We start from the raw sequence: 24557 nt of genomic DNA, 5'->3' as shown, positions 1-24557 counted from the left end.
CTTCATTCTTTTTCTGGTGTTTCAGTCTTAGGGAGATCATTTGCTTGGTGGTTAGCAGCTGTGAACATGTATTTAAAGCTTTTGAGAGAAAACAGCACACCAGGGAGCCTACCATGATTATTATAAGCAGGATAATTCCCAATGTCTGGAGTGCACTTCAGAGCCACAGTCCCCAAGACCTAAACCCATCAAAATGAAATAAGTCAAAGACTGAAGGAGTCATTTTATTAATCCAAGTAACTTGTTCAGTGATTTCATGTGGCTGAGTTTCAACTTCCCCAGAAAATGTTAATCCAGGTGCAGCATGCAGTGTGGGCCACAGCACAGACACTTCCTTGTTCAGCTAAAAGATCATCACGGGCTATCCTATCACCAAGAGCAACCTTCGCCAGAGAGTCTGAAGATTTTGGTGGGAAGCTATCGCTTTGCAGCAGATTCTGCAATATTTTTGAGAGTTAAGGAGAGATTCCTAATCATAGCCTCATTTGTATTTACTCCTAACTAGGGAAGTAGAGACCTATCAAAGGAAGCCAATCCTGAATTATGAATGCCTCCTGGTGGGTCCTTTGTAATTTGACAAAGTAAATTCAGGGAAGTTGACCATTGAGGTGAGTCAGTCTGTTTGTGAACAGTTAGGGATACAGTTAGGTAACCTAAGAGGCATTGCCCAGCTATGCACCAGTCATTCAGGCATTTGTATGCCCAAGGAGAATGATAACTACCACAGACAAAGATAAACCCTATTGGGGCAGGAACCACTCCTGCTAAGGTGGCACTGTTAATGGACAGACTAGAGTTTTTGATGACAAATCCAACAGTCTGAAAAGTTATTGCCCTTAGCAATGGCCTGGAAGATACGAGTGACAGCATTATTTTTCCAGGCCAAGCCAGAGTAAAGGAAAGAAAGAGAAGAAGAAAGGGTTTCATGTCAAAGTATGGAGTCTTGATCTAGCATCTCGAGAGGAAGCAGTCTACCTTGATCTTGGCTTCTTCTCTTCCTACTCAAATTGATTTGGAGGTCTCCAGCATTTGTTCAGGACCAGATGGCAGGTGAAGCAGATACACCCTTCGCACTGTGAGATGTGTACCCGATTTAGGTCTCTAAAATTTGGCTGCCATCTGGGTAGTGAGCAGGATCTGGTATAGTCCCTTCCAGGGATATTCAAGGGAATTCTTTGTTCTTAGTGGTTCCAAATCAGAAGGGTAGGAGAAAATTAGAAACGTTAATTTGGAGAGTTATAGCCAGATATTTGCGGAAACTAGAATTTAGCATCCAGTGTAGTTTGTAGGTATATAACAGAACCTCAAAGACAATTACCAAGACTAGAATCTGATATCTACAAAGGTGCAAACCTAATTTTTCTCTCTACAATCACTGCCATTTTTTTTACCAAAGATAATTACAGTAAAACTAATTTGTTTGCATTAAACTTGGTCTAATTATTTACAAAGTGCAACAAGAATAGTGTTGACCATATAAGCTCTTTTTAAGACTACTTTATCAAAACTTTTCATAAGGAATCTCAGATTGAACTCTTAAAAGCCTTTGAGGCCAAGAAGCCAAGCCAAGATTTTGCCTGTAATACCTGTAGTTTGTGTGAATTCTTTTTTTGAGGTCCTCCCAAATATCTTGAGGTTCCTTGGCTTGCCAGGAAGTGACTTTCATTAGTCATGTGGTTAGGTCACTGGTAACCCTGTAAGCAAGGTACCAGGTTGATTTTTTTTTTTTTTAAAGCAGTTTCTTAAAGCTATCTGGTCATATCTGAGCCTATGCACATCTCTCTCAAACTTGACACTTTGATCAAAACCTTAGTAATATAGCCAATGTTTCCAGTTATATCCTGTTACAAGGAGAACAGATTCTTATTGAACTTATGCAAATAGATATGTTGCCATGAAAAGAATACTCACATATTTCTGAATTCTGGAGTGACCAGACAAGGAGAGAAAGTAAATGTTTCATCTTTGTTTACAAAGGTATACTTTACCAAATTTCTGTAAGTCATAGATAGTTTAAGAGAAAAAGCCTTTTTTTTAAAATCTAGAAAACAGAACATTAAGCAGTGTTTCAAACAAAAAGTCATAAAAGTTATAACATCCTTCTCGGTTCTCTCAGCTCCATGTAATTAGTACTTGTTCTGCTTAAATCCAGTTTTTCTGTTAGTTCTGGAAATTCTTACCCAGGTCAGTTTTACGATCTTAAAGTTATCAAAAACCTGTACTTGTCAAAGTCCATTCCATAAATCTCCTTGAAAACAAAGCACTTTTGCAGGGACACTTTTGCAAAAATATCCTAGTAAAAAATAACTCTCTGTAAATAAAGAAAGACTTAAAAATGCACATTGTGAAAGATCTATGAGAGTTTATTTGATAAGAAAATGTAGTTATTTCTGTGCTATAGAACATTTTAAAATAATAACTGGGATTATGACTGATAAAATTATACCAGGACATATCAGATTTCCAAGAGTTACACACAATTTCTGGAACACTTGTAACATATACCTATACAAATACAACATAAAGAAGGCTTAATATTACTTCTTATTGGACAATGATTCTCACGTAATCTAACATATGAAATAAGCTTACTTAGTTTACATCTTTCTTTTTGTAATGAGAGAGAACAAATATTTTGAGATGTTCCAGAGGGCCTCTGGAAAATCTAAAGTAACTTCTAGGTCAAAAAGGCTTCATTTAGAATTTGACATTTTGGGGAAGTTTGCCAAAAAGTATCAAAAGATTTTAAAAACACTTGGTCCAGTAGGATCATGGGTTACCATGAAACAGTACTTACTATCCATTTAACCAGAGGGACAATTAAAGACTTTGCAGGCAAATACAGAAAGTTAAATTGTTGTAAAAAGCAAACAAACAAACAAAACACCCTTAGCTCTTTTAACAGAGAAAACTTAATTTTCTTAAGTAATAGAAGACCTGATAAAGACAACATGAAACACAGGAAGTTATTTTGACAAAACATGGAATCTTTGTTTTTCTGTTTTCAGATTACTGAAAAGAAAGAAAAGAAAATCTTTGTTTACAATTTTTTGTTAAGAGCAGACCCACAATCTAAGAAAACTTTGTATTTTTAACTAAAGAAAGAAAATTAAGGCTTAGTCTCACATAAGTACACTATTGATATTAAAACTGATTTTAAAAACCCTTATAACAAATTTATTTAATCTCATCCAACTTGACCACACATATAATTCCTTTCCCAAGCTTCTTTTTCCACAAACCTTCTATAATTATTTTTTTTACATTTGGATTTTGTCAATGTTTTTCCTCTTTTCCATTCTGAAATAACCTGTCTCACTTTAGGAAAGAATTATTTTCTTTTCCCTCAACAAAATTACATCTCCATTCCTTATGCCTTCTTTTACCAAAAACACACATCCTACTTTTCTTGCATATGGAGATGTTTCTGCTATTAGTTCTAGTAGCTTTAATTACTTATATGAGAATTTTTAACCCCTAAAAACCTTAATTTCTAGTGAAAATAAAGAAGGAAACAATTGTGAGCTGTCTTTTACATTAGCATTCTGTGGCTTGGAAAATTTTTAAATGCTCCTTAAAATTTCTGGAAACATATGCTTTCTTACAGCAAACTTTTCAATGAGGCACAAAACATATTCACTCACAGAACCAAACATATTTAGTTCCTCTGTAAAAGGAAGCCATATGTAGACAAACATATTCAGTAATTAATGTTTCACTATTTTATCTTATTGGAATTAATCTAGATATTTAATGACTATCTATAATTTAATTTAACTTAGCAAAACTTTAATGTTTCAAGTTACCAAAAAGATTTGGGGAAATTATTTAAAAAGTTGACCTAAAAGCTTTTATCCCACTTACATCTGTTTAATTCACTTATTCTTAACAATTATGTTTAGAATACTTACAAAAATTTTCCTATACCAAGTTATTTTTCTAGGTGGAAAATTTTATAACAGAGATAACACAAAAACTTATTTGACTAATAAAACCAGGTAGAGTAAAAGTTCTATGTCTGCATTATGTTTAGTGTTGATAACTCTAAAGACATATCTTAATTAGCTTTAATAATGAATATTTTCCTGGATCACATGAACCTGAAAAGCATTTGTGATAGTTTTTATATTTCTGAGAGTTTTAGGAATTCTTAATTCATATAAGTGCTAGTTTGTTTTTAAGCCAATTAAACAGAGATCTTTTCCAAATTAATTTTGGCAATGCCATCTAGAGGTAGAAAAATACCAGACATTTATAGTATATGTATATATATACACATATATACACACATAACATATATACATATATAAACACACATAAACATACATACAAATGTAAACAGAGACCTCATAGCTTTTGTTTTGCAATTTTAGCCATGAATCAGGTACACAATAATACAAAACTCATTAGTTATAAAAGAACAGTTGGTATAAATTAAGTTTATCTGCTCAGATGGCTAAAGCTTTTTCTACTAATATTTGTGGGGAAAACACTTAAGATTTGTATTTATCCTTGACAGGTAATCTTATGGAAGCTGTGCATTAGATTTTGGGTAAGGGAGCTTATATAGCAGTTCGTATTTTAAAAAACCTCTCCCCTTTTTTCTTTATTCCTCGGAATTGGGGATGGTTTAGATAAGAGTTCCTGGGGAAGGCTGGGTAAAACATTTACATCTTAAAGGCGCAGGAAAAGGATGCAGGTTCCTTCAAGAAGGACTTTTATTTCCTAAGCCCAGAATTTTTTTTATTTAATTATTTTGTGGAGGTCATATTAGCTTACAGTATTGTGTAATTTCAGATGTACATTATTATATATCAGTTTCTATGTAGGCTGCGTCATACTCACCACCAATAGTCTAGTTTTTATCCATCACCATACTTATGTGCCCCTTTACCCCTTCCACCCTCTCTGCCACCCTCTTCCCCTCTGGTAACCACTAATCTGTTCTCCTTATCCATGTGTTTGTTTATCTTCCACATATGAGTGAAATCATACAGTGTTTATCTTTCTCTGTCTTGTCTGGTTTATTTCACCTAACATAATACCCTCAAGGTCCATCCTTGTTGATGCAGAGTTTCTACAATACTCACAAGCCTTTTGGGATAAATAGGTGAGGTTTTGGGATTGGTAGGAAGGATAGGTAGATTTTGATTTGTTTCCAGAGCCACATTTCCAGCTTTGCAAAAATTTATAAGATGAGGACATTTGCTTTTACTCCTCAAGGAATGGGTTGCAACTTAAACTACAACATAGGTTGATCCACTCACCTAATCACATTATCTTCAGTTTGCTTTTCTATATCAGGGAGAAGACTTCCAATTAAGATCGAAATCAAAAGATTTATGTGTTTTGGATTTAGAGCTGTTTGTCTTTGGAATGTTTTAGTAAATCCTTCCACAAAGGATTTGAAAGGTTTTTCTTTCCCTCTGGGTACATAGGTTTATTTTAGCTTAGGAGAGAAGGCCTAAAAAAAGTTCTTATCAGGCTTTGAATATCAGCTTCCACTTTGGTCAACTTCTGATCACAGAGCTACTTAAAAAATTTTAAAAAATATCTTGTCAGTTTTCAGCCAGGACAAACAAAGTATTTCTGGCAGAATAGAACAACCTCCGTTGGATTAAGAGGCATTCCTAAAGAGGGTGTAAAAATATTTTATTTTCCTCTCTTGACTGCATACTACAGACAGGGATTTGGGAGAGCTGACTTTTGTAAGAAATCTTACGCTTCTCTGGCTTCTGTCAGTTTTCCCAGGATCCCATCTGTAGGCTCTGGTATCCACCAGAATTTGGCAGGGTATTTTATTAATTTTAATTTTAGTTTCCCATTGGTTGTTTAAGGGAATAACGTAGCAGTCTATTAGAAAATTCCTATGAGTCTCATCAACCCTGGGAGAGGCCCATATGGGGGCTCTCCTTAGAGGATAGATGTGGGGATGTCTATAAGGCCACTGACTTGGTGGACTTTTGTTTATGGTCATGGAATCTCTTCAGAGTTGAAAAACAATTCTCACAGAAGATTACTAGAATGAATAGTCAAGTAAAGGAGGATAGAAATGAACAGTAGGAGTTACATCAGTCTTACAGTCTTTTGTTTTAGGTACCTCTTATATCTTTAATTTTTCATTAGCCTTTTGCAGTGAATCTTTCAATGAAGATATTTTGGAATTTTGAAGTCTTTTGGAGGCTTCTGCATACCAATTAACATAGGTATCCCATTCTGTTTGTTTGAGATGGGAGCTCTCACTTTCAAGTGCATTTCTTAAGTGATCTTATCTAATTGGAACATTCCTCATAATGTCCATTGTAATTTCCCTGAGGGCTGGCAGAAGTTTGGTAGCTTCAGCTACCCTAGCTGTAACTGGAGTTCAACCTACATTTCTGTCCAGCCATATCTATGCAAATGGATTGCAATCCACATTTCTACTTTGCCATATTTTGGAGCCCCCAACCTGACAGTTACGAAGCCAAGCTCTCAGGACGCAAAACAAGTTTAGTAAGATTTTGCCATTTTTGTAGATATTTATAGCTTCTGGGACCATAGTTCTTAGACATAAGATAAGCAGTTGTGCTGGAATGTGGTGCACTTGACTCCTTGAGCTTAAGGATCCCATTCTTTTTTAGCTAAGCCTTTGGGTCTCTTGGAGCCAAACTAATACCTAAGGGGGACGTGCAGCTAAGTTGGAGACTATATGGTGTTCTACAATGTACCTCGTTGCACGCAAATTTTCTTGAGGTTAGTGGGTGACTTAGTGTCATTCTAACTTGTTCTGTGACCAACTTATCCTAAACATGGGAGTCTTAGCATTAGTTGCCAAGAACTCGTAAAAGCTTTTATGTGCTCAACCCATGCCCACCAATTCATGGCTTTTGGCTTCCAAGATTCTTGTTAGCAATAACCTGTACCTAATGTGCACATTAACATACCAGCACTAACCAATGAGATATTACTGCAGTATGGCCCATAGAAGGCCTTGTGTGCTTCACCAGCAATTCCCAATGTGGAATTACGGATTTGGGAAGAGACTGAACCAGCAGACCCCCAAAAATGGGGACTCTGGACTGATTCCAAACAAATGAGGAACTGCAGCTGCCACCAGGAGTTCTCAATATGGAATCTGGGGACAGAACCAAGGGCTGGGGTTTCCAATCAAATGGGGCATTGTGGATGGAACTGCCAGTGGTTCCAAACATGGAACTGACTGGAAAGCCAATTTGATCCGATGCTCAATGCAAAAAGAGTGGAGCTCAGAACTAAGAGAAATTTACCCACGGTCTTCGGAAACAGCAGGAAAGACAGAGAAGGCAAAAGGTTTGTGAGTACCATGCCTGTGTTTCTTTTTGTCCCCAAAGCCATCAGAAGTTTTCCTTCAGATCTCCATGCTGCCAGAAAAATCTGTTAAAGCACAAAATTCAGCTGAGTAAAGTTAAAGATCTAATTGGCTTTATTCAACAATTCATGAATCGGGCAGCATACCATCTAGCAAATAGAAAGGAGCTCTGAAGAGCTGTATAAAATAAAAGCCTTTTATAGGCAGAAAGCGGCAAGGAAAAGAAGTTTCTAGCAGAGTGGATTGTTTCAGGAAAGGTCACTTTCCTACAGGGGACAAAACCTGTTGGGCAGATTACCTCATCAGTGCTAACCAGGTAATTCCAGATTGACTGGTTAATGTTCCATTCCCGGGAGAGGCTGAAACTGCAGTTAGGTTAGGTGTTAAGTCCTGATTTGCTGATGTGGGGCTTAGCATAAGTGACTCCATTTTAGGCCTGTTGATCTTTTTATTTTTAAAGATTTTATTTTTTCCTTTTTCTCCCCAAAGCCCCCCGGTACATAGTTGTATATTCTTCGTTGTGGGTCCTTCTAGTTGTGGTATGTGGGACGCTGCCTCAGCGTGGTTTGATAAGCAGTGCCATGTCCGCGCCCAGGATTCGAACCAACGAAACACTGGGCCACCTGCAGCGGAGCGCACGAACTTAACCACTCGGCCACAGGGCCAGTCCCAGTTGATCTTTTTTTAACAATACATTTTATATTGAAAATAATTGGTTGCACGTAAAGAATAAAATTATAACTATAATTTAATAAGATTAAATGAAACAAATAGATGTTTCATAAATAACAAACCACCAGAGTTATAAACAATGTGAATTTTATTTAGACCACAAATCCTTCTTTACCTAGAGAACTGACAGTGGCTAATCCATATCTTAATCATTTGTACCCTGTCTCTTTATCTTAGTCCACTCTTCCATACCGGGCTGTCTCAGTTGTCTGGTGAAATCTTCTGCAATTTACCACCTTTCTTCTGTGCTAATTCCTCTGCTCTCTGCTTTTCCCTTGTATTTCCTCCTTTTTCCTGCTGACTTAGTAAGCATTCTCTTTTGCTCTCCCATTTGCTTTGACCTGTACCTTCTTTTCCTCTGCTGTACACTGCACAGATTTCTTGCCCTCTCCTGTTCTTTGCTCTTTCTTCTTTTCTACCCTCACTCATGATTTCTCTCAGTAAACTCTGCTACTTTTAACAGGAGAGAGGGAAGTTAAATTCCAAGCTTACACAGTTATGAATGAAGCCTGTGTCTTGAATGAAGTTGAGAGGAGCAGCTGGTTGGGTGAACCAGAGAGCACTAGCCCTTCTTCTGGGAAACAAAAACATGTGATGTAGCAAGAGATTTCTCAAGGTGCTATCAGCCAAATTTTTTTTTCTAGAAGTTAGCCTCGATGCCTGAGTTCTACCATTAAAGCTACTCCTTTGGATGAAGGCATTTATTACCAGATAGAGGTTAAATATTAGCACATTTTTGATAAGCTATTATCATCACACATCCAGTAAGTTGTGAAGTAACCACACAGTCACATGAGATCAGAGTTTTAGAATTGCAGGGGATATTAGAAAAATTCAAATAGCATGTTAGTTTGCAAGAGTAATTAGGTATCACCTACCAAGGAGGAAGACTTATGGCCATAAAATTAAGGACAGATTCATTTCTATGGGATAGAGAGGAAAGGGCAACTTGAAAGGAGTGGAGAGTGACTCGGCCATCCATGAGGCCCCTGGGAAGACGAAGGCCATCACAGTGAAGCACCACAAAGAACACAAGTGGTGCCCACTTTGTATCTGGTGCTAAAAGATAAACCAAGTCATATTAAAAATTTTAAGAGTTTAAGCAAAAATCGATTCAAATTGGGCAGCATCCACTCTAGCAGATAAAAGGGAGCACTGAGGAGCTGTAAAAAATGAAAAACTTATAGGCAGAAGACAGCAGGAGCAAGAAGGTTACAATAGGCAAAAAGTAGGTTAGTTATTGCAAGGTAACTTTTCTTTAGGGGATTGTAGGAGTCTATCAGGCAGATGACCTAACTAGTACTGATGAGGCAATTCCTGATTGACTGCTTTAAGATTCCACTTCTGGGAGAGCGAAAACTATACTTAAGTTAAGCGTTGGTTTAGTGACTTGGGCTTAGCATAAGCAACTCCATTTCGGGCCTGTCGACTTGTTTTTTAACACTGGGCATATTGGGGTGCAGGACAAGTTGTGTACAACTTGGAAATCTGAGACCATGTTCACTCACTTGTGAATTTTAGCTGCCCAAATCCCAAAAGTCACAGAAAAAGTATGAAGGCTTGAAGTCATTTATGTATTCATTCATGCAACAAATAATTATTAGGTTTTACTTTGCATTAGGCATTGTTTTTGACAATAAGAATGCAATCATGAACAAACAAAGTTTCTGTCCTTAAAGAATTTGCATTCTAGTGTAGGAGGTAGATACTAAGCCCCCAAACAAATAAATGTACCACTACTGCTATTACTACTATTATTAGTTATGATTACCACACTACTAATGGTGATAATTAACACATATAATGCTTACAATTGGCCAAGCATTGCTCTTATTCTCTTCCATATGTTAATTCCCTTAATTCTCACAACCCTCTTTTAAGGTAGGAACTATCATAATTCCCATCTTACAGATGAGGCAAAAATAGGTTAAGTACCTATTTGTTCAAGATCACATGGCCCTAAGTGGAAGAGTTATATAATGTCAATGATGAACATTTTGAAGAAAATTAAGGTCAATTCATCCCATCTACAGATCTGGCTGATGAAAGTAATATAATTTAGACAGTAACAACATAGTCTTTGGAATCTGATATCTTGGATCAATGTGCTATATCTGAGCTCTGTGACTTTAGGCAAATTACATCATTTATTTTGGGCCTCATATTTCTCATCTGTTAAATGGGGATAATAAAACCTAGTTAGAAGGGTTTCCATAAGCGTAAAATAAGGTTAAATTATGTAATGACTGGAAAGGACTTAACACAGGCCTGGTGTACAATACATACATCGAAATGAAACAACAGGGTTTGAAGCTCAGCAACAGCACAAACTAAGTGAGGAGAAAACAAATTGCTTGTGGCTACGTGTTTCTGGGACAGGAAATAATTGCGTTTCTGTAAGGATTTAGTAACTCTAAGGACTAAGAAGGAATGTAGGAGAGTCAGATCTTTCCAAGGGAAATGGACTCTTTCAAGAAATGATGGTTCTTGGCAGATGTGTGAGGGTAGAGGCTCCCTGAGGAGCTCAGACTGCCTAGCAGGAGGGAGCAGCATGCAGTGGGAGGGCTGGGAACATACATTCCACAGAGGGAGCTCTGAAGCTGGAAGGATCACACAGCCTGCCTTGGTCAGTCATAGAACACAGGGCTGCAAGAAAAAGGGCTGGGCCAGCCTGGAGCCTTATTATTGAAAGACATCTCACCTGGCAATGCATAGGTGGCTCTTTATACAGATCTAAGAGGAGAGAACTTGGCCTGAAGCAACAACGTCTATTTTCATTAGTTTTATTCAACCTCGTAATCCTCCGTTTTGCTTTTCCTGGACTGACTCTGTTCAGCAGGAACCTAGATGGTATTTCCCATTATTGCAATATGAAAAAAAAAATTTAATTGTCACTAATGTGTTCCTCAATTTCTTTCTCCTTCCTGTAATCATGTTCCTTGCTTATCAAACAGTTCTGCTTTATTATTAACAATCCAACATGTGGCCAAGTTCTTTCAAAGGATATCTCTGAGAGACAAGTTATTTTTAGTTGGTTGGTTGGTTGGTATACTGAAAAAACACAGATCTTGTGATACCAGTGATTTTCTCAGTCCATCAAAAAGACTTTAGGACCTATGACCTCTGCCCAAGGTCAAAATAAAAAATGTTTATTGCGGGTGTTAGAATGTTCATTGTCATTGCAGTCAATGCTCATGGTTTGGAAGTGAAGATGAAAGGATTTTTATACTTGATTTTGTCAATACTATCATCTAACATTTTTAGAAATCCATTTAGCTTCTTTATCAGATCCTTGTTTCAATGGTAAATGAGGATATTAAGGGTCCTTAAAATTAGTGGATTAGACTGTAGTGTGATTTCAATAGAATTTGTAACTTGCACTGAGACATTCAATCAAGTGAGAATAATTTAATGCAATAACTTTATGGAGACAGGAGGCAGGGAGAGTACAAAGTAAACTTTGCTATGTTATAAAACATGAAGTTTTAACACATGTAATAGCCTTAATCAAAAGTTTATTTTAAAAAATAAGCATATTCTTTCAAACCACTCTTGATAATATTAGTACACTTGTGAACTATACTAGCTGAAAAGTGCTAAGGGAAGAATTCCCACATATTTACCATAATCAATATTCACATGTTCAATTAATTGCCTAAGTATGTGTGACTCTTTGTTGAATATCTAAAAAATCCTTGCTGGTGGCACACGTTGGTGAGATCAACCTTGCTCTTCTTGGTCTACCAGATACCTCTGGCCACTTTTGAACCTTTCTAAATGAGTCAGAGGTAGGCTCCCAATTGCTCTCTTGGCCTCTATTTTTATTGTTATTATTAATTTTTGTTATTTTAAAATTTTTTCTAGCTTTGGCCTCCATATGTTCGTTACACTTGATTCAAATGCCTAATCCTTTTTAGTTAAGTTTCCTGGGACAAATAACCTGGAAGGACTGTCACCACTGAAACTTCAAGTTGTGTTCTTTAACCTACATTCTTACCTATAGGCCTAGGTAGGCGTTCAATAAACATGCGTAAGTCTATTACTAGTCATCCCCAATGGGAGTAATTAGCACTGTCTTCTTTGATTTGAAAGATGCTGTCCTTTGAGTATGAAGTTATGTTGACATGTAATTGATGGAGAATCACCGTTTATTAGAGTGTTCTGATCCATGGCCCTTCAGAGCAGTTACAACAAAAGATTCAAAATGGGAACAACACAAAATAAGGTAAAAAAAGTTTTCAGGCAAACCAGCCTATAAACCTGAAGAGTGCTTTGAGTGTCATTGGAATAGTGGTCTTTTTGGAAATATTCACATTGGTAACTCTCTACTGGACTGATAAGCTTGCAGGCAACATCTGAGTAAAAATTGTTGCCTCTTCAGTATAAAAAAGTCAGTTTCACAGTAACTTTTCAAACTTTTTTTGATGAGTTTCTAGCAAAGCAAAAGCCTCATTCTCTATTTTAAAAATTTTTAGTATTAGAAGAAACATATCTTCATAGGACAGGATGATATGGGTGTGGGTATTTGACAAGCTAGTTTTTCTCTTTGAAAGAATTACATAAGAAACACTGAAAAAAATCACTGTGGCTTGGTTGGTTCACCTCAGCCAAAAATTACTGCCGCATTTAGCACAGTCGGCTCTGAATAAATAATTGTTGAATTAATGAAATGAAGTAGTGATCCATGAAGTGTAGAATCTGCAAAGTATTTTGAACTTTTGGAATATGAAAACAGATACTCATTTGACTTTCTCTTTTTCTCCTAAGTTTATTGGAGCCCATTCTCTGTAACTTAAGTGTTACCTAAGCTGACTCTGCCTCTCTCTCCATCAAGGCCAACAGTGTGCTATGAAAGGGATAGTGGTGGCACCACATAGCTCAGGAATGTCTTTAGTTCTTGCCCTGTGTTCTGAATGTTCTTGCTCTGGCCTAAAATACCAGCTTCTCTTCTGTTGTTTGATCTCAGTTATACTTCTTGTCCAGACACTGCTGTCCACCTGGTTTTAAATTTAGGTCTCGGCTTTGACTCCTTTCTTGAACTACCACAAACCATAATCTGCAGAGTTGCCCTTCCCCGTGTTTGTGCCTTATCCAAGCCCTAGGCCTTAGCCCACTGGGTATCCACCTAATGGAAGGGTTGTTTGAACATCAGTCTCTATGTCTCTTTCTTATCCCTCCAATATCTGTGATAGTGGCTGGGCATGTCAGGATTACTTAACTGATGGTGTAACTGCGTGAGATATTTCTTCTGGAAACTTTAGACCTCTGACACACTCAGAGCTTGAAGTCACAGGCCTTCAGACTCCTGCTTCTCTAGAGAGTCAGCTAAATATAAAGATGGCGCCTTGCCTTCAGCTGAGATCCAGTGGCCAGCTGTGTCCTGAGGCTCAGTAGTGCCCTCCACAGTGGGTGATCTGAGTATAGCCAGTAGGACTGGAGTCTAAGCATTTTAGCCAGAGCTCTCCAAGACCACAGCCTGGTGCTCAGAAATTTACTGGCAAACGGAGACCCTGCCATCCTTTCTCCATCAAAAAGTGTATCTCTGATATCTTGGTTTCCAGATGGACTTAGTCTCACTTCCGGCTCTCATGCTCTGCAGGAGAGTGAGAGAAATAGAAGGCAGCTACCCTTCAGCCAGGAGCTCCAGGGCCTCCCAGCAGTATGTGTGGAGGTCCAGGCTGGAAGAGAGAGCCAAGAAGGCCAGATGTGGGCGTCCACCCTTTCCAGTCCTTGTTCATAGAGAGCAATGTTCTGTAGGCTGACATCCTGCTCGCAGCAGATCTGTTTCTCTCTCAGGACAGAAGTGATGTAATGAAGTACTCACGAGGCAATATAGAGCAGAAGTCAAGAGCTGGGGTCTTGGAGCCACACTTCTTGGATTCCAAGTCGCATTCTGCATGTGTGACTCTGAGACCTTGAGCAATTTGCTTAAAATCCCTGCAATTCAGATTCTTCTTTGTAAATTGAAACTTCATTATTCAACAATTATTTATTGTGCTACTTCTCTGGGAAGAGTGTTATTTTGGGGCCTAAGGATACAGCTGTAAACAAACTAGATAAGTTCCATGCCACCGTGGAACTTAAGTTCTAGAGGGGAAATAGACAATGCATAAATAAAAATATAACATCAAAGAGATAAGAGCTATGCAGAAAAATGAAAATGAAACATGGTAAGAGAATAAAGAGTGATGTGGAGTATTTTAGTTGGAGTAATTAAAATAGTGTTCTCTGAGGAGATGACATTTTACCAGAGGTCTGAATAAAGTGAGAAGTGGGCTAGGTACGTAACTGGTGTTCCTATCAGAGAAAACTATGAGTGCAAAGGCCCTGAGGCTGAAGTATGCTGAGATAGTGACATTACCTACTAAATACAATTGTTATGAGGCTAAATGGGTTAATTCATTTAATAACTTTAAATAGAACCTGTACATAAATATTTCTTGATAAATGCTAGTTGTTAGTATTATCAGACTGCTTCATATACTCTGGCCCAGCTAGTCCAGTTCCTCAGCTGACCTGAGGCCACCATGTTGTTTGGGGACGCTGCCACCTGCTGCTTCCTGCTAGTAAGACTAGTAAGTGTGGGTAACATGTTGAGATGCTGGTGCTGTATCTCATCTTCTGCCATTCTTCCTCCTGTATCTTGGGTTCTACTGGCTAGACCTCTATTTAGCTCCCTAAATCAATTCTGCCTTCTGCTTTATATAAGATTTCTGTCACCAGTACGGCCCAGGTCTCCTGCCAGGTCCCAGCTCACTCTCCACCACAGTGCCAGGGATGCAGGACAATTGTGTGTCTTAAAGGGAGATGTCTCTAGACACAGAAGATGGTTCCCAAAACGTGTTTCACTGGGGCCTGTGTTTTTGTCAAATGGCTACCTCCCTCTTTGAGCCTAAAAGATGCATAGAAGAATAAAACCATCAAATTATGGAGAAGTTTATTAGACCACACCTCAGCTCAATGGGGACTCCAGTAATCTTATGAAAAACAAATGGACAAACTCCCACAGAGCTGCCACTGCCTCAATGCACTTGTCATTTGAGGCTTGTAGCTGCTCCCACAGATTCATGGCCTTCTGAAACAGCTTTGTTGAATTATTTGTGATTTTTCATTTTTTATAAAATTATACTTCTAGGTTCCTGCAACCTTGTCCTTATTGGGGAAAGTGACAAGTGGAAAATGGCCTTCTAGTCATGCCTTAGTCTGGCTGTGTACACAGTGGTACCATTTGGTGTATATGGATGCAAAAGTCTGGCTATCTACAGGACTTGCTTAATGAGAATTCTTATATGACCTTCTGTCCCAACACCCTTACATAATCTCCTAACATGACATCCAATAGCCCATAACAATAATGTCAACTACAACAGACATTAATTGTGCGCCTATTAAAAGCCAGATGTTATGCTAATAACTTTTCATGTTATCTCATTTCAACCTCACAAAAATCCTATGTAACCCAGATACTCCATACATCAGCAAGTTGCAAGATCACACCTCCTGTTAATACTCAAACCACAATAACCTGGGTCTCCATCCGTTGTCACTATTGGACGTCCAGCATCTTTACCAGTGTCCTTTCCATGAATTTCTTGGAACCCTTTGAAATTCTTCCCATCCCCAAACCTGGCTATCTCTGCCATGTTGGTGTGGCTTTAGGACAATCTTGGGCTTTTCTGCAGGTCTCCTCTTCCCGCCCAAGACTTGCTGCACCCAAGCAGCAGCTGCAATTCTCCCTAGCACGGCTTCGCCTCAAGTGTTGGCTCCCATGCCTCCCTCATTTCCCTACTGTGATAGGGAAGATTGAGCTTTGATGTTTGAACAAGACTCTTACGACGGCTTTAGGAAACAGAATGGAATAAGACACAAAGGACTTAAAATTAGCTATTAGATATGATTGCTCTGAGTCCTTGGGCTCAAAGTTCTCTGAGGCCCCTTTTGAGACCCAGGCCTCTAAAATATATTGATTTTTCTAGCTTCTTTCTTCCAGCATATTGCAGAGGCCAATGTAAAATTCTGGCAATGAGACTTCCTTGCAAATGTATCTTGTACTCTGAGTCCAAACTTCTTTTTTCTCCAGTTCTAAACAGAGGAACAGTTATTCCATATTATCTAAAACCTAATCCTTGAGCTCTCATTTTCCACCCCAGGATGAAGAACACCCTCATCTATATCCACAGAGCCTTTCCCTAAGACCTCCGTGAAAGGCAACGCATAAACATACAACAAACCAACATCAGAACAGAATTACTGCCTGTTGACTCACCTCACATACGAGATGTAGACAGAACCACCCCAATTCAGCTTCTGCATTCCCAGCTCAGGCCCTTACAAACATGAGGCTAAGACCAGCTGTCACACCTTCCCAGACAACTTCCAGTCTCTGCTCTCAACCTCCACCATGTTTTGTATGTATTATCCCATTGAATTCTCACCATAGTCCTATGGAATAAGCATTATTGGTGTGTTTTTTTGTCATTTACTATGCACAAAAAATGGATGAGATTGGAACTATTATTTAGTCCATGTGAGGAAACCCAGATAAGATAGGGAAACCCAGGTTTAGAAAGTTTAAACAGCTTGCTTAACGTGACAGACACTCCTACGCAGAGGGCATCCTGCGTGCTCCGCGCCCCCTCAACCAATGCTACCCTCTTTGTCAAGGATAATGTACTACCCTTATGAACTCCTTAGCCAATTCATTAGCTACTACTGTGTCTAATTTGGTTTCTAGCTTTGGAATGGTCTCTTCAGATGTGTAAGCATTTGTCTTCAGATCTACACCCACAGACTAATCACCAAATAAGGCAAACTATCACGGACAACATGGCCCTCATCCCTCGACCTCAGGGTCTTCACAAAGGCCTTCCCTCACTCTTCCATCCACAGAGATCTTCCTTCTCTCTATAGCTATACGCGTCTTTTATTTTTATTAAACCACACAATGTGGCATTTTATTATTTATTACCAAAGGTCTTTATTAATCACTTCATATCATCTTACATTGTTCTCCTATGGTTTTTATTTCTGTATGTGTTGGACTGGTCTTCCACATAAAATTAGAACTCTTGAAGGTAAGGACCATATCTTAAACTTCTTTGATGGTTTCTCCAAAGAATCTAATGTTCTGCTAAGTTCATACAAATTGCTAAATGAATATTGGCTTGATATATTGTTGACAAGAATAAACCAAAAAAGAAGGAACTGGCATAAATAATTCGATAACGTCCTTTAAAATATACACCTTGAACTATTTTTCATCTGACCAATAAATTTATAAGTGCTACAAATTGTCAATGGTAATTCTAGAAGCAAGCAACCAAGTCTTTTTATTTTTATTAAAAAATTTAAAAAGAGATGAATCTCCATAGTTCATAGATAAATGGTGAGAAAGGAAACACACATATGATTTTTAATAACTTGAAAAGGGAGTTGAAATAGTTTCTGAGGGTTTCAAAGTAGTAATTCCCACACGTTAATTGTTAGCTAGTCTTATCTCAACCTCTTCTAAAGTGTCTCTGAATGTCTTTATCATCCACTTCATATAAATAAGTTGAAAATGTGAGCCTGGAAATTATAAAGAAAAAAAGGAGGGTAGGATTTTGGTTTGATTTTGGTGACTAATGTTTAATAAAGGCAAATCCTAACACTTCTTTTTGAAGCATTTCAGTTTAATGAAGTTCCTTTTAACACACATTTAATAAAATGTTGAATAAAAAGCTCAACTATTTTACTATATGCTTTGTGAACAGCACTTTCTCTTACTGCCTTTTCAGAAAACCATGCTGCCTTCTGATTATAAACGATACGTCTTTTTTTTTTTGTTTCTTAATGTTTAATATTTAAAAAAAATATCTATGGTAAAGTTAAATGTACTTCAGGAACATTAACATATAAAGCCAAAGATGATCTTGCCATGAGCCATTGCTATGCCCTTAAATAATACAAATTTGGTCAAAATCAGATATTGAAGGAGACAACATTCACTGGAGAGTTTTCATTTCTTTCCGATTTTCTTAAAATCCCCAGAAACTTGTTTATTTCAGTAAAGAGCCCACCCCTTTCCAAACACATCAGTCTTTGGAAAGCTTTATTTAAATGCCTCTGCTGAATGAAAGGCTCCTTTCATGCCATTTCAAGCCCCGAAGTACCAAAAGGGTAAATAACTTGAAGTATCATTTTTGACTGACTTGACTTTGAAACAGGCACAGCCTGCGTAAACAGCTGCTCCTCCGCCGCGAGATGCTTACCTGCTCTCTAAACAGCTGCCTCCGTTATCTAGTAATATTGGTAACAATGATCAACACCTTAATTCCCTGGATTAATGAGTTAGAGCCAATAGAAAAGGACAAAAACCCATAACTTTTCCACAAACTTAGTTAAATGTCAAGATTTTTAAAGGCCTAGTTAGCAAGTATATTAGATGAGATATGTCAGTTTCCCAATTTACGACTCTGACTTGTCTCTTGTGATTCCTTATAGCCTCTAGCCATTCTTCTCTTACCTGAGGCATTCTTTGGCAAAAACCTGATGCTTCCAGTCATTCTGCATTCTTGTGTTTCTTCAAAAATAATTGGACAGGCACCTTTCCATAAACAATCATCATTAGTGATATATGGTACACAGATATGAATACCACACAAATAAGTTTCAATGGAATGTCTTGAGCCAAATAGTAATAATTTGGCCCGCGTGTTACAGATGTGATTGACAGAGAGTTAATGCATTTAGCACTTTTCCAGGAGGCTCTGAGCATTAGCTCCTTGATGCTCAGAAAGTCCTGCTCCCAGAAAAGTGACATAGACATTGACCATTGAGTTTGTTGCTATTCAATAGCCGGTTCCGTTTCCAGACTCTATGATTAAAGTCATTATAGGAACTGTCAGCAGGGGGGAAGAAATGGAAACTGTCGCAAGAAGCAACTGTCTCAAATGTTAAAGATTCCCATAATGTTTAAGGGTTTTAAATCGGGGGGTTTTAACTTAATGAAGATCCACCTAAATTACAAACCTGCAGACTTCAAATATTTTCTACTAGGTTGATTAACACCACATCCCTCTTTTTTTCTTTTATTTTAACCTTCTTGGAAAAATTCTGAAAAAATCACAATAAAAATGAACGTTTGTTTGTACTAATGGCTATGAACAAAGTTTACAACAAAATGAGTCAACATCTTTTAAGGATCTCTTCTCAGAAGAGGCATATTCTGTGGAAAAGACTGATGAAATGAAAGTTTAAACTGAGTAAAATAAAAGCACATGATTTGAAAGATTTTAGAATTATTTTTGTATTCAAGGACCACGATAACTCTAATATTCAATAGAACACAATATTTTCAATCTGACGATGAGCCTGGACATGTTTACAAGTCCTACTTGTCAAAAGTGCTCCTAGTTATTTTTTCCTAATGTTAAAAATGAACATTCATGATTTATAATTAGGATTTATTATTGTTTTATAATCTTAGGTAGAGAGCGTTGGATATACAGATCATCAAAATGACTCATAAGGTAAACACTTTTTGAAATTCATTAATAAAAAAGGGATTCTAAATACATACATCGTGTTTATTAACACTACTAGATGATCAATTAATATTTTAGCTTATTTTGATTTTGATTGTATTTAAGAACAAATGAGAAGTCCGAGGCACTGTCACAGACCACAGGGACAATGGAGGCATGATGACTAAATGTAATGTGGTATCCTGAATGGGATCCTAGAACAGAAAAGAGACATTAAAAGAAACTAAGGAAATCTGAATAAAGTGTAGAATTTAGTTAACCGATATTGGTTCCTTGGTTGTGACAAGTGTCCAGTAGCAATTAGGGTTGCCATGGGACCTATGTATACTAAAAACTTATTCGTTGTTTATGTGAAATTTGAACTTAACTAGGTGTCCTTTAGTTTATCAGCTAAAGCTGGCAACCCTCATAGACATGTAAGCTATTAATGATGGGAGCAACTGGATGAGGGGTATAGAGAAACTTTCTGTAATATCTTTGTAACTTTTCTGTGAATCTAAAATAAGAAGTGCATTTAAATTTTTAAAAATCAAATGGGAAAACATACAGCCCATGAAAAGCATTTTGCTTTCACGTTTCAGTTGGAGCATTTTACACACCTAAGAAAAATTAAAATCTGACCCCAGCCTAAACATTAATTTTTTTTTCAGTATGTAAACAAGCTTGCTCTTTAAAAAATATATGTTTTAACCCCACTTGTCAGTGAGAGGAAAGCCTAATACAATAATACTAACAGTAATATTCCTCTATTTATTTTTCTTTCCTCACCTGCTATGCCCAGGTTTTGACATTAAGAATATTGTGTTTGATATTTTCTGCATTAAAAACCACTTTAGGCTTTGGTTCCGTTTTACTCCCAGTCAGAAAGATCAGAAAAAGCTCAAGTCACACAGTGAGAAACTTTATCCACTGAATGAGACATTATCCATTCCACCAGACTGCAAATCAAAGAGTATCTCTTAGGCTGCTTAAAAATTCATTTTAAAATCTGATCCTGATTGTACTTTTATGGTAATTTCATACCATCAATCATCCTTTTACCTTTAGTCTCTGGGTCCACTGCACTCCCCATAGATCTCATTCACTCTACCTCATTATAATTCTTTAGGTGAGAAAACAGGGGAAGAAACCTTAACAGAAAATGAGAGAAAGATGTAAATTTTTTGAGAAAAGTCAAGTTCACTAAGAAGCAGAGCTAATGATATGTTCTGATCTTCCTTTTTTTTTTTTTTGTAATTAAAAGATGGGAGGAAAAACGGACCCCAAAAACGCGAAAAAACATGTCTCCCATGCAAATAACATATTTGTAATCTGCATTCAGTCTCCGAAATACACCTTATACTTTTAACCTGTCAGGGTCCTGGCTTGCTTCTGCCATGTGAAGTGAACAAAAGAAATATTTTTTGAAACTCTCAAGAACTTTAGTTTCATTGTGTGATGTTTACCTGCCCTTCATGAGGCTGTCTCCTTTCTAATTCTGTTTTTAGTAAACGGAATTATCAGAGCATAGAATTATCAGCAGGCAGCTGTAAGCCACCCAGGGCAGGCCCCTCTCTAGGTGTATAGGTTCACATCGAGTTATGGGAAATCAATAATACAACTTTGGTTATTATTCTCCATTTGGCAACGCGTATATGCCTGCTCCAGCTAACAATTAATCACAGGAAGGGAATGGCATGTGGCTGTGTGTCAGCCAGAAAGTGCTTGTGGCAAGTGAAATGATTTCTAACATCCAGTTTAAGTCAAGCATTCATTCAGCCTTTTCAGCATGATTCAATTTAACTAACAATAAATGTTATATTTTTGCTCCATTGATTTGAATGCTGACTCCGGTGTAAAGCATATTTCTTAGAGCAACAAGAAATGTGGTAGATAATAAACCCAGTGGCGCAGTTCAGCCTCGGTACATTTAGACCAGAATGAAAAAACGGCCGTTAGCCACAAGGGAAAGGACTGATTTCTCTGAAGTACCAAGTCCAGTTGCGCTATCCTTTCTAATGTCTTTAACAAAATGTTGCCATAAACCACAGAATGCCAATAATAGCAATAATCCCTCCAAAATGGGTTGTTACCAGCAGTTAGTGACCAGTTTCTTAGTTACTGGCCTGAGGGGAAAGGCTTTAAGAAAGCTGTATTCACTATTTCCTCTCAGGCAATTTAACTGGATGCATTAAACTGCATTTTCATTGGGATTTCAAAATGTTTGTGCTCTGACAAGGCACTCCTCTTAAGGTCTTTTGATTAAATCTCCATCTCTACAGTCTTAGGAAGAGCAAATAAGCAACAGATCTAAGTGTGGGAATTGGAGAATTTCAACAGTCTCTTAATTAATAACTGAAGTGACAACCTGGAATGTAGGAAAATACATACGCCGATATAATCACGCCGAGGGTCTTTGTTCCTGATTTAACGCTCTCTGCCATTCACGAGCTGTAAATGACCCTCGGTTCATTCATTCATTTGTTCACAGAGACAATAATCCTGCTGCCGTCTTTGCCAGGTTATTGTGAAGATCAAAGGCGATTTTATTTGTGAAAGGGGGTGGAAAACTACGTGGTGCTTGGTACTGAGAGGCAGAGTGGGCCAGAGAGCAGCTCTCCTTCTTCATCTGTAGTAACCAGGTGTGCTGTGACAGAGCCCCGTGGTTAATTCTCAATATGCCCAGAGAGTTAAATTTGAACTATTGCAAAGGCGGGGCGGGGTGCGAGTTGGGAAGTGACCAAGGAAATGAGTTTTCTGTAACTGCTTCTAGCAAGAGTCTGAATCCTTTCGAATTTATATTGAAAATTCCAGAGTTAAGGGATTCAACTTTTATTTCAGGGCTTATAAAACATCAGCCCCATTTCTTTTGAAAATGTAAACTTGTGTCATGAAATATGTTTATTACAGGATAGTCTCCGATAGAAATAAATTGTATCCAGCATGCAAATCAACTCAGATGCATAGACTTGGCACTTTGAAATGATTACAAGGAGTTTTAAAATTCCACAAAGGAAATAAGAATGTTGTAATAATTATTACTGAGACAAACTGCCCAATACTGTTCTTATTTGGCATCCTAATGTACGTGAATACAAAGGTGTTTTACTAACATATGTAGGAACAGCTGACTAATATATTTTAGGTGATAATATGGTATACCATAGCTGAAATGTTCATAACTAAATAATAATAATAATAATGATAATAATAAATTTAAGATGTGCCTCTCAGGAACTCCAAAATAATATTTCAAATGTCATCTCCTTTGATACATTGTTCTTCCTGATCACATGTAAAATAATTTCTTCTCGCGATTCATGTTTTATATATGTAATTAACGTAATGAGGCATGGCCAACAAAACACTTTTCTTATTTCAATGCATTAATCATAGGAATACACTTCTTTTAGATTTAAACTAAAATGTTCTGACACTATTTATATATCAATCATAAATCATTCAGAAACCTGAATAGGTTGCATAGTATTATTTAATTCATTTACTTCCACAGTCTTTTGGTTTTTAAGTGAAACACTTCAATTGCTCATTAATTGCAAACATTAACCTAACTTTATAAATAAAGGCAAAAAATGATTGACATTACAAAGAAAATGGCGTGCGTCAGGCACGGGTCTGCTCTCACTCATTAAATCCGGCACTATGTCAGATTACAAATATTCACTTTTATGTGTGCACTGAGGGGGCAAAGGTAAAGAGTGTGCTCATTCTATATGAATCTATCCACATTATGTTACATATTATATATATTTTTATTCCGTGTGGAAAATATCAAAGCAATATAAATGAAGACTTACATAGTAAATTTATCAGATTGAAATTACATTTCAAGGAAAATCAAATAGACATTTGAAATCAGAAGTTTTTATTTTCCTCATAACCAAAGTTCAAGGTAGGTCTGGTACCAATCCCTTTTAAAGGACAGTTGGAAAATGATGGAGGGCAGGATTTGTCATCTGAAGTAGATGTGTTAAGAATTAATGGGCCTGTGCAGAGCTCTGGTGGAAATGAAGATGCCGCCCCACTCCGAAGTGCCATTTTGCAATGTGAAAAGGTGAGATGGAGGGCCCTGCATGCGGCAGGTGAATAGAAATCCTTGCCACAGAAAGAGGCTTGAGCTTGGGCAGAGGAGGGAGGCACTGAATCTGCTTTCCTCAAATCTGCTCTCCCTCCTTCACTCCCCAGATGGCCATTTCGTGAATGTCTGAAATCATGGTAGTGGAGACAAAGCTTTTTATTCTGCACTGCATGCACCTCAGGAAAAGGTGATGGTGTAACAGTTCTGGTTGAAAGCAACAGAGCATGAGGCCCTGGCCCCTGCAGGGAAAGAAGGGAGCTATACCAGCATGTGGACGTGGACCCAGTAAGGAGAAGCAGTGCACACAGGAAACCAACTTTGCACCTCTTCAGTGTTTCTTCCTTTAGCCAGCCTATAAATTCACCTCTTAGGAATGTTATACAGAATTTAAAAGAGACAAAGAGTGCTGAATTTCTTGGAACAAAGATAAGCAAGTGTTCCACCATGACCATGTCTTGAAAGATTATGAAGAATGGAGATGGAGTATAATGGCTTGCATGTAAAACATAGAATTAATTCAGAATTTTACTAACTTAATTTTCTTTTGTTAGATGTGGTACTAAGTGTCATCTATTGAAGGAATAAACAAAACTGAGAAAAGAATGGTAAGAGTTCAGATTCTTTTGGAGGACCCTAGTGACCTGTGTTTACTCACAAATGTTGCTGTTGGTAGAAGAGAACAATGAGGGGGTAGAGGGAAAAGAAAGAAAACATAGTGATCGTAGTGGTAGGTATTTTCTCACATGATTTTTTTAGTCCTCAACTGTGAGATAGCTATTATTATCTCCAGTTTACAGTAGGGAAAGCCATAGAAAACTTAAGTAACATGCCCAAACTAGTATTTTGCATAGCCAGTTAAGTGGCAGAGCTCCCAAACCCAAAATTAAATCTCCTA

General features: G+C 37.6%; 1 long non-coding RNA gene across 2 annotated transcripts in view; it reads left to right on the top strand.

Annotated features, from left to right (window-relative positions):
* The window catches only part of LOC123284211 (uncharacterized), a 217610-nt gene extending 193396 nt beyond the window's left edge, over positions 1 to 24214 (top strand). For both annotated transcript variants that reach the window (XR_011501946.1, XR_011501947.1), the window contains exons 6-7: positions 19527 to 19569; positions 23770 to 24214. This is a non-coding gene — a long non-coding RNA (uncharacterized lncRNA). The remainder of the gene's footprint in view (positions 1 to 19526; positions 19570 to 23769) is intronic.
* The last annotated feature ends 343 nt before the right edge of the window (positions 24215 to 24557 follow it).

This window comes from Equus asinus, chromosome 3, assembly GCF_041296235.1.
Source record: "Equus asinus isolate D_3611 breed Donkey chromosome 3, EquAss-T2T_v2, whole genome shotgun sequence".
NCBI classification, from domain to species: Eukaryota; Metazoa; Chordata; class Mammalia; order Perissodactyla; family Equidae; genus Equus; species Equus asinus.
Note: the sequence above shows the minus strand (reverse complement) of the source record. Positions and strands in the feature narration are given on the sequence as shown.